The sequence below is a fragment of the Budorcas taxicolor genome, chromosome 16 (genome assembly GCF_023091745.1).
Source record: "Budorcas taxicolor isolate Tak-1 chromosome 16, Takin1.1, whole genome shotgun sequence".
NCBI lineage: Eukaryota > Metazoa > Chordata > Mammalia > Artiodactyla > Bovidae > Budorcas > Budorcas taxicolor.
In genome coordinates this window covers 53173574-53183831 of record NC_068925.1, presented here as the reverse complement: position 1 = coordinate 53183831, position 10258 = coordinate 53173574, and the positions used below count along the sequence as shown (strand labels likewise).

At 50.9% G+C, this 10258-nt stretch overlaps 1 protein-coding gene across 1 annotated transcript in view; it reads left to right on the top strand.

The window, feature by feature from the left end:
- The first annotated feature begins 6504 nt into the window (after positions 1–6504).
- The window catches only part of TMEM51 (transmembrane protein 51), a 55985-nt gene continuing 52231 nt past the window's right edge, over positions 6505–10258 (top strand). Inside the window, exon 1 of the mRNA XM_052654005.1 lies at positions 6505–6596. The gene's annotated coding sequence lies outside the window, so the exon portion shown is untranslated. The remainder of the gene's footprint in view (positions 6597–10258) is intronic.

Sequence of the window (10258 nt, the reverse complement as noted above, 5' to 3'; positions counted from 1 at the left end):
CTGAGCAAGGGAAGAATGGCAGGTGGGGAAAGACCATGGCAAGAAAGAGAAGACACAGGGGCAGGCTAAGGAGGGTGTGTTCTTGGTGAACCATACAGGTGGTTCCTGGACCCTCTATTTTTCTAAGTTTTATTATTAAATATATTGTTGCTGAAAAAATAATAATTACCTCCCCATCGCACTCACACACACGCACACACACCCCTCTCCTAAATTTCTAAGGATAATTATGTTTTGCTTTGGGTTGATCCCTCCTGAACAATTTTTATGCTCAATCAAATATATGTGTCCCCATCTCTTTTATTTTTCAAAAAGATTTATTTATTTATCTATTTTATTTTATTTTTTTACTGTGATGGGCCTTTGTTGCTGCATGTGGGCTTTCTCTAGTTGCAGCAAGGGGGAGCAAGCAGGGGCTACCCTTCATTGCAGGGTGTGGGCTCCTCGTGGCAGTGGCTTCTCGTTGCAGAGCACAGGCTCTAGGCATGTGAGCTTCAGCACCTGCAGCACACAGGCTCATTAGCTGCGCACTTTGGGCACTAGAGCAAGGGCCCAGGAATTGTGGTGCATGGGCTTAATTAATTGCTCCATGGTGTATGGAATCTTCCTGGAGCAGGGATTGAACCGGTGTCCCTTGCATTGCAAGACAGATTCTTAACCACTGGACTACCAGGGAAGCCCTCTCCATCTCTTTCAAAAGCCATTTGTGTGGTATCAAAATGCTTGGTCTCTTGCTTTTCTCAGTTAATGATACATCTTAGATATTCGTCTCTGTGAGGTAACTCTAGCTCCTTCTCTCTTCATGACTGCATAGTATTCCAGTATGAGCCTGGGCCATAATTAATTTAGCATATCTCCTTTTGGTGGCATTTAGGTTGATAACAATTTTTCATCATTACAAATAATCATGAATGAAAATCTTTAAACACACCTTCTTAAGCACATGTGTGAGTTTTTCTACAAGATGATTGCTTCCTCTAGGTGGATTTTTTCAGCTTACTTCATAACAGACTGAGATCTAGTCACCAGTTAGAGATAGTCTAACACTTTAAATTAGTTACTTGTTCATTCAGGCAGAGCAAATCAGAATGAATGCCAGGGATGCTCAGAACAATAGGCAACCCTCCTAGAATCCAGACTTTCAGAGCTGGGCAGGCTAATGCTCCAAATGACTCATGTTCAGATACCACTGGACCATTTATAAGGCACTTTTCCACATTTTGGTTCACCTGATCCTCACTCTGTTATAGATGAAGAAACTGAGGCTCAGAGAGAACGAGATATTTGCCCAAGGTCACACAGCTCGTAAGTGGTAGAGGATTCAGAAACCAGAGAGGCTTGATGTAACCCTGCCTTCTTTCTAAATTCATGATACAGGTTGTATCTCGGTGCCTCGTATGAGAAGAGCTTTACAGTGAATAGTTAGTTGAAGAGATGTGTGAAATAAGCATCTACCTACATGGCTGAGTTTGCAGGATTATTAGATTCCTACTGCAACTGTAATAAATTACCATAAACGTTATGGCATAGGACAACATGAGGTTCAGTTCAGTTCAGTTCAGTCACTTAGTCATGTCCAACTCTTTGTGACCCCATGGACTGCAGCATGCCAGGCTTCCCTGCCCATCACCAACTCCCGGCGATCAAACTCGTGTCCATTGAGTCAGTGATGTCATCTAACCCTCTCATCCTCTGTTGTCCCCTTCTCCTCCTGTCCTATATCTTTCCCAGCATCAGGGTCTTTTCCAATGAGTCAGCTCTTCACATTAGGTGGCCAAAGTATTGGAATTTCAGCTTCAGCATCAGTCCTTCCAATGAGTATTCAAGACTGATTTCCTTTATGATTGACTGGTTTGATCATGCAGTCCAAGAGACTCTCAAGAGTCTTCTCCAACACCACAGTTCAAAAGCATCAATTCTTCAGCACCCAGCTTTCTTTATGGTCCCATTCTCACATCCATACATGACTACTGGAAAAACCACAGCTTTGACTAGGCAGACTTTTGTTGGCAAAGTAATGTCTCTGCTTTTTAATATGCTGTCTAGGTTGGTCATAGCTTTTCTTCCAAGGAGCAAGTGTCTTTTAATTTCATGGCTGCAGTCACCAACTGCAGTGATTTTGGAGCCCAAGAAAATAAAGTCTGTCACTGTTTCCATTGTTTCCCCATCTACTTGCCATGAAGTGATGGGACCAGATGCCATGATCTTCGTTTTTTGAATGTTGAGTTTTAAGCCAGCTTTTTCACTCTCCTCTTTCACTTTCATGAAGAGGCTCTTCAGTTTCTCTTTGCTTTCTGCCATAAGGGTGGGTGTCATCTGCATATCTGAGGTTATGATTCCAGCTTGTGCTTCATCCAGCCCAGCATTTTGCATAATGTACTCTGCATATAAGTTAAATAAGCAGGGTGACAATATACAGCCCTGATGTACTCCTTTCCCAATCTGGAACCAGTCCATTGTTCCATGTCCATTTCTCACTGTTGCTTCTTGACCTGCATACAGATTTCTCAGGAGACAGGTAAGGTAGTCTGGTATTCCCGTCTCTTTAAGAATTTTCCATAGTTTGTTGTGATCCACACAGTCAAAGGCTTTAGCATAGTCAATGAAACAGATGTTTTTCTGGAAGTTTCTTGCCTTTTCTATGATCCAACAGATGTTGGTAATTTGATCTCTGAACATGAGGTTATTATCTGACAGTTCTAGAGGTCAGAAGTCCAAAACTGGTCTCACTAAGTTAAAATTTAGGTGTCAGCAGAGCTATGCTTCTGCTTGGAGGTCTAGGGGAGAGTCCATTCCTGACCCTTCTCAGCTTCTAGAGACTTCCCACACGCCTTAGCTCATGGTCCCCTCCAGCAGGAGGGAGCACTGCATTACTCTGACCTATGCTTTCAGCGTCACATCTCTCTGACCCTCTTGCCTCCCTTATAAGAACCCTTGTGGACGTCCCTAGTGGTCCAGTGATTAAGAATCCACCTACCAACATAGGGGCTATGGTTCAGTCCCCGAATGGGGAACGTTCCACATGCTGCAGGTCAACTAAACCAGTGTGCCACAACTACTAAAGCCCACGTGCTCTAGAGCCCTTGCTCTATAACAAGAGAAACCACTGCAAGGAGAAGCTCCACATATGTTCTCCCCATTTGCTAAAATAATATCACAACTAGAGAGTAGCCCCCGCTCAACTGCAACTAGAGAAAGCCCAAGAGCAACAATGATGACCCAGTGCAGCCATAAATAAATAAATAACCCTTGTGATCTCGTGAGGTCCACCAGAATAATTTGGGACAGTCTCCCCATCTCAGGATCCTTAACTCAATTACATATGCGAGGTCTCTTTTGCCATGTAAGGTAACATATTCACAGTTCTGGAGATCAGGCTATAACATCTTTGGGCAGTCATTACTCTGCCTACCACACAGGGTTCCTAGCATAGCGGTTAAGAGCAAATACATACCTTGGTTCAATTCTTGGCTCAACTACTTGCTAATGGATCCAGGTACATAACTTCTCTGAGTCTTAGCCTCACCTGAAAAACAGGAGTAATAGAATTCTCCTTCTAAGGCTGTTGTAGCGATTGGATAACACAGTGCTTGTAGAGCACTTGAAACATAGGGTTCAGTAGATGGTGTAACTGTCATCGTCCCCTCTGTCTATTATGGTAACAGTAACAGAAACTCCACCTTTTGAGATTTATTTTTCTGGCTCTTTCCCCAAAGGCATTTCTCAGGCCCTTGAAAGCTGACAGGGGGATAAGGTGGTGCTTCCATTGTCAGGCTCTTCAGTGGGATACAGAGAACCTGGGAAGATTCAGAGACACTCACCATCTAGAGGGAAAAGGCTTGGAGGGGAGGGTGGCAAGGAGAAATATGCTTCCTTTGCCAGCTTCTGGCTTTTGCCTGTGGTTCAGCTTTGAGAGTTTCTCCAGCCTCTCCCCAGATTAGCCAGGCTGAGCCTGACTAAAAGGAACACTCTGAAGATGATATTCTCAGATAAACGTGACCTGCCCAGTTGGGTGTGCAGCAGAGCAGGGCGGACCCAGAGTCAGATCCTGGCATGGAAAAGTACTGAGGCCCTTTGCCTCTGGGTAGGAGCTAAAGCAGCTGTCTGAAATGTTCACCCCCAGCCCAGGCCTCTCCAAAGTTAGTCTTGCAGAGTGAAATGAAAACCAGACCCCTGGTCTTATCTGAGGACTATGTGACTGTTTCCCATCACTTCTTTGGAGCCTGGAAGGTTCCCAAATTCATTGTCTAAACTTTGCAATGGATACACACAGCTTTCAAATGGGAGCCTGTTGTACAGGTCCCTTCTCCACATATGTTCTCCCCATTTGCTAAAATAATATTATTTGGAGCTTTCATTCATCCAGTAAATATTTATTAAGCACCTCCAGGGAGTCAAGCAAAGACGGTTGGGAGCACAGCAGTCCCTGTTCTCAGAAGAGGAGACTGACTTGTAAAGAATTACATCACTATGCAGAGTGTGACAATGGTGTCTTCTTCCTGAGTGACAGACTGGAGATGCAAGGGAACTTGTCTTAGGGCCCAGAGCATGATGGAGGATTTTTCTATAGTAGGGAGAGAAGAGGCTCTGGAGGGGACGAATTTGGTCAAGCTCCCAATATTCCTCATTTGCCTAAAGTGTGACTTTGGGCAAATGACCTCATCCCCTTAAGCTTCAGCTTCCTGTTCTATAAAGTGAGCATAACCAATAACCATCTGCAGGGTTAAGGATTAAATAAGATGGTGCAAGGGAAGCGGATGGTAACTGGGTTCTTGGTCCACAGTAAGTAAATGAAGAATACCACTTATTGATACACTTAGGAAGACTCATTACTGGTTCCTTAAATGCTTTTCCCTCCTCAAAATCACAAGACAGCCCCAAACTGACCTCTTTGTAGACGCTAAGGTCCTATCGAACTATTGTCATGCATGTTAAGACCTGGAGAAGGGAACTGCAACCCATTCCAGCATTCTTGCCTGGAGAAGTCCATGGACAGAGGAGCCTGGCGGGCTACAGTCCATGGGGTCTCAAAGAGTCGGCTCGACTAAAGGACTAACACGCACATATGCATGTGAAGAAGCAGCAATGGGGAAAAAATACCCACGTGAAACCACTCTGTAGGTATACACACATGAGAATCATGTGTACCTATGAAGCTGGCAGTTTGAAACTGAACCTGATTGCCATTTCCACCAGGGTATCTGTTTTCCATCCTGGACAGGGCAGATTCCCAGTAGGAGGCGCCTTCTGTCCTCAGCTAGATTCTCTGACACCTGGCCTATCAGCTTTTTTTCAGGATTTGAACTTCAAAGGGCTGGACACTCGGAGAAAGGGACCCCGACCTGACCTCTCTTGGAAAGCAAAACAGTCTAAGATTGAAGGAGGAGGAGGACGGCTACCTGCGTTTAGAATCGGGCTGGGTCCCAGAAGTGCAGGTCTAGGGCAAACCTCCAGGTAGGAGGCAGAGGTGCCCTCCGAGCTGTGGTTCACCCTGCGCAGAACCAGGCCTCGGGCAGCAGCTCTGAAGATCTAAGCAGAGGCGGTCCACCCGCCTGCCACCTAGTCGGCAGGACACCAACCGGAGCTTCCATGCGCAAGTTCTCGGCAAAGCTGGACACAAGACGCCAGCTGGGAAGGCAGAAGCCAGGGTGCCCCCATCCCGGGCACGGGCTCAGGCTCCTGGAGGGGCTCCACCGCGACCAAGGCTCAAGTATGCGACCCAGAGGGCGCTCAGGGGACCCGGGGTGGGGGTGGGGGGCAGGTCGAGGGCCTGAGATGACTCTCTTCAAAAACTCGCTTCCTCCTTACCTACCTCCGCCCATCAGTCACCTTGCAGGGACCAGCCCTGGGAGGTGCGGGCGCCCAGACCCTGCCTGAGGGTGAAGAGGGGAGGGCAGCCTCCCCAGGAGGGGGCGGAGGAGGAGGGGAGGCGGGGAGGCCGGCGCACCAGCTGGCCAGGTGAGCGCCCCACCTGGAAAGGCGCGGCGGGCGGGCCGGCGGAGCTGAACCTCTGCACTTGGACCGGGTCTGGTAGGGACTCCCTGGTCTCCTTAACACTTAAAACCCGGACTCCCGGCCGACACGCCCTTCCCACCCGGCGCCACACGAACGCTGCCCCGGGGGGCAGGGGCAAGCTGCTCTCTCCCCGCCATTCCGGGTTAGCCAACTGCTTGCGGTCCAACGCCCCCGGCCCGCACACCCCCAGCGGATCTGGGGAGTGGGTGTCTTCTCTTCGCTGCTGGTTTCTCGGTGCCCTGGGGCTCCAAGTGGCCCGGAGGCCCGAGGGGGAGGGTCGACTGGTGGGCGGTGCCTCCCGGGGCCGGAGGCCACTCGGGGCCGGCACCGCCCTCCGCCTCTCTCGGTCCCTCCCTCCCGCACGCCGGCGCTCAGGGGCCGCGCTTCCTGCGTCCACATCCCAGTCCGAGAGCTGGCCGCGCGCTCTCCGCCACCGTGCTCCTTCGACCGAGCCTCCCCTGATCCCCCAGCCCCAGGATCGCGGCACCCTAAGGAGGCAGCCTAGGGGAGGGGGCCGGGGTCGTGGAGCCCCCAGCCCCCGGCCGCCCGACGGAGACCAAGCTGGAAGCGCCGCCGCCCCGGTGAGTCTGCGCCTTCCGCCCCGCCGCGCCCGGCGGAGGGACTGTTCCCCACGGGGCCCCGGAGGGAGTCGACGGCTGTCCAGGTCTGTCTGTAGGATCGTCTGAGAGCTTCCTGCCCGGGGTCTGCGGCGGAGGAACTCCGTACTCGCATTCTCTGGACCACCCGGCTCCCGGGCATCGCGCTGGGGTCAGCTGGCTTCGGCTGAGAGGAGACAGCCGGCCTCCGGGCTCCCTGTTGGGGGTGGAGGGTGGGAACAGGTGCCATCCGCCTGTCAGTTCCGAACCCGTAGCCAGAGAGGCATCTTCCCCGGGTGCTTAGGGCAGAACTTCTCACTAGGTCCCAGGAAACTACTTTGGCGCTGCCCGAACGAGGCCCTTTCCCCCATCCCTTAATCCTTTTTGGAAATGGAACTTTTAAGGGATTTAAGTTCGTGAGTGTGTGTGTTTTAGGTACTAGAGGCAAAGGGTGACGAATGGGGTGTGAAGAAACCTGTGTACCAGGTTTCTTCATCTACAAATGAAGACCCGAACGCCGGGTCTGATTAACAAGGATAATCACTTTCAGAAAGCCTTCCTAGCCGAAGGACGAAGGCGGGGAAAGCTGCACGTCCCTGCGGTTTCCCCGGTCCCGCCCGGGACTTTCCAGGTAGGTAGCAGCCCCGGGCACCTGTGCTGCGCCCAGAGAAGCCTGTGTGGTCCCGGGTCGGGTCCCTCCTGTCTTTGCCGGTGGTCCAGAAGCGCGGAAACGAGGCGTGGCCAGAGCGCGGTGGGCGGGACCGGAGCCAGCCTGCTGAGCCGCAGGAGAGGGATTGGCGTCTGCGATTGCTGGCTTCTGGCTTTCGTTTTGAGGGGATCACTTGAGGATGGGTTTCCTAGTCGACTCGGGAACCTGTGAAAGGCCTTCGCACTTTGCAGACCTCACACGGGGATATTGACCTAGGTTGATGGGGCCAAATAAAATTGGCAGGGAGTCCCTTTCCCTCCAAATGAGTCCCTCCCCAACTTGGCAGAAGTGCCACCCAGACCGGGAGAAAACACGGAAGACAGAAGGAGGGGAGGGGGATGACTGTGATCTGTTCCTCTAGGTGTCCTGAACTGACAGTGTTTCAATGTTTAGGGCCTCTCGAGCATGACAAAGGCCCAGGCCTGCCCCGAGGGTACAAGGCCAAGGGGCCTCAGAGAGCTCCCAGTCTAGTGAATAGTAAATGGCAAGTGTATTAGAGAGGTGGCAGTATAATCAGACCCCACCATTTCCTGGCTGTGTGACCCACAGTGGGCTGTCACAGCCTCTGTGAGCCTCAGTTTCTACACCTGTATAATGGGAATGATAACCTAGGGTGTGGGACATTCATGCCTAGCACATGGCAAGTCCTCTGTAGGAAGCTGTGGTGCCGGGTTAGGGAGGAAGAGAGGAAAGAAAGAAACTCAGGGTGAGGCATGCCAGGAGATCCTGCTAAGAAAAGAATGTTGGGATATTAAATAGTGAAGTAGAGTCTCCTGGAGGGACGGGGTAGGAAGGGTGTCTGGGGAGATGGAACAGCACAGGCAAAGGCATGGAGGTATGAAGGTGCATGGGATGTACTAGGAGGTGTTCAGGTCATGGCAGGTTTATGGGAAGATGGGGGGAAGTAAAGGGAGTGGAGATCTGGGATGAACTGGACTGGAGAGGCAGGGCCAGGTCATCACAGGTGGGACTTTATTCAGTAGACATCTTGGAACCACAGGGGTCGACTGCATGCCTGTGTGGGCCAAGCAGTGTCCTGGGTGCGCAGCATACATCACTGGACAAATTCCGTTCAAGTTCTTTAAGCAGAAGAGTGATTCAGTCCTGTTGATGCGTTCGGAAGATAAACCTAGCTGTGTAGAAGTTAGGTGGGAGTTTGGAGAAGGTTGATAGGAGAGAGGAAGGAGGCTGGCCTGCAGGTTGGTGGGGGCAGAGGGAATGATAAAGGGGGCTGACCTGGAGCCCCATACAGGAGGCATATATTAACATGTGCTCTTAACATGTGACCACTGCTCAAGGGTGAGATTTGTGGATGTAGGGTGAGGCTCAGACTGCCAGCCTGTCTCCTGCCAGAGTGAGGTGGTTCGATCTTGGCAGGGTCTAAGCTGGCCCAGTTGTGACTTTCCAGCTCTCCATCTCCAGAAGTCATGGGGCCCAGGAGTTCCTGTGTCTGTGCGAGGAATGGCAACGCTGGAAGCAGAGCCAGCAGGCCATCTGCTGTTGGCATTTACACTGGACAGCCTGCCCCTTTGGGGGACTCCTGGGTCATGGTTCTGGTAAATGTTCTTCCCTCCTTCTGTGGGGCTGGTAGTAAAGCCCTCCGAGCCCTGGGGCTGGAGAAGATTGGAGCTTCAGGACCTTTGAGTGTGGGCTTCTCATTTGAGGCACTGAGAAGGCTTTTCTCCCTAAGTGCCGGGGAAGTTCCTGAACTTCAGATGCCTTCGAGGTGAAGGGTCCGCTCTGGCCGCTGGCTTTTGCTTTCACTTTTGTTGTCTGCTCTGAATCGTAGAGGAGTTCTTTTTGCAGTTGACAGCTATAAGAGTACTCTTCTTTTGATTATAAGTCTCCTTTACTTTGGAAGTGGACCATGCATGGTCTTTCACCTGCCACAGGAGGACCTAGGCATATCCTCTCATTTGAGGAGAAGGAAAGGAACTCACCCAAGGGCACACAGCAAGTCAGCAGCGGACCCTGTTACCCAGGAGACTGGCCACAGTCAGGTCAAAGGCTTGTTCCAGGCCCTGGGTTAGTCCAGGGAGGAGGTTGTCTCAACATCTGTCTCACTCCTCCCCAGTTTGGACAGGTGGCCCTGTTTAGCCTTGCGATGCTTTTTCCTCCCCTTCTGGATTGAGCCTTTCGTGCACTGGCCACCCTTGCTGGGAGCTCTGGCTCCACAAATAAATGGGTCACTTGTTTGGCTTTCCCTGCTCCAGGCCAGACTGCCCTACCCTTTGGAGACAACCCCAAGACACTGACCAGAGGCCATGCTCTGGGGGCGGGGGATTTGCTGAGAACCTCAGGCTGATTCTCAACTCCTCCCTCCTCTCAGCCCCAAGCCCTGTGTCAGGATGCTAGGCTGGGCCTCGCTTTCTACTCTGAGTTGTTTACTCAGGCGAGCAGCCGAAAGTTCCCTTATTCTCTCTTGCCCTAGATTCATCAGGCTTAGCAACCCTTAAATCTAAGCGCTGGTTCCTTTAGCTCTTAGAATATCAGAGCCAAAAGGGACCTTACAAATGGGGAAATTGAGGCCCAAGGAAGGGAAGGGACAGGCCTGAGATCAGAGCTAGGGCTAGGATTCAAGTTTCCTGATTTTGTCTTGAATGATTTTAAGGATGGTTCTTGAAGGAAAAAGAAAGAAATCAGAGCACACACCCCCTCCAAGAACCTCTCTCTCTGTATACTCCACACTGCCAGGAATTTAGGGGGAGACCCACAGTCACATGTCCAGAAGGAGTAAATGCTGAGGCCGCCCCAAACAAGGAATATATGTGTCTTGACATTTTCAGGACCTATCTCTTCAAACTGACATTCACACCAGGGACTAAGCTAGTGATTATACTTACTTGCTGCTCCCTGAACCATACTTTATCATGTGCCCCTGGAGAGACAGGCTCTTAAAGTTATTTTTGCCCCCAGATTACAAAGGAAGTACATGCTT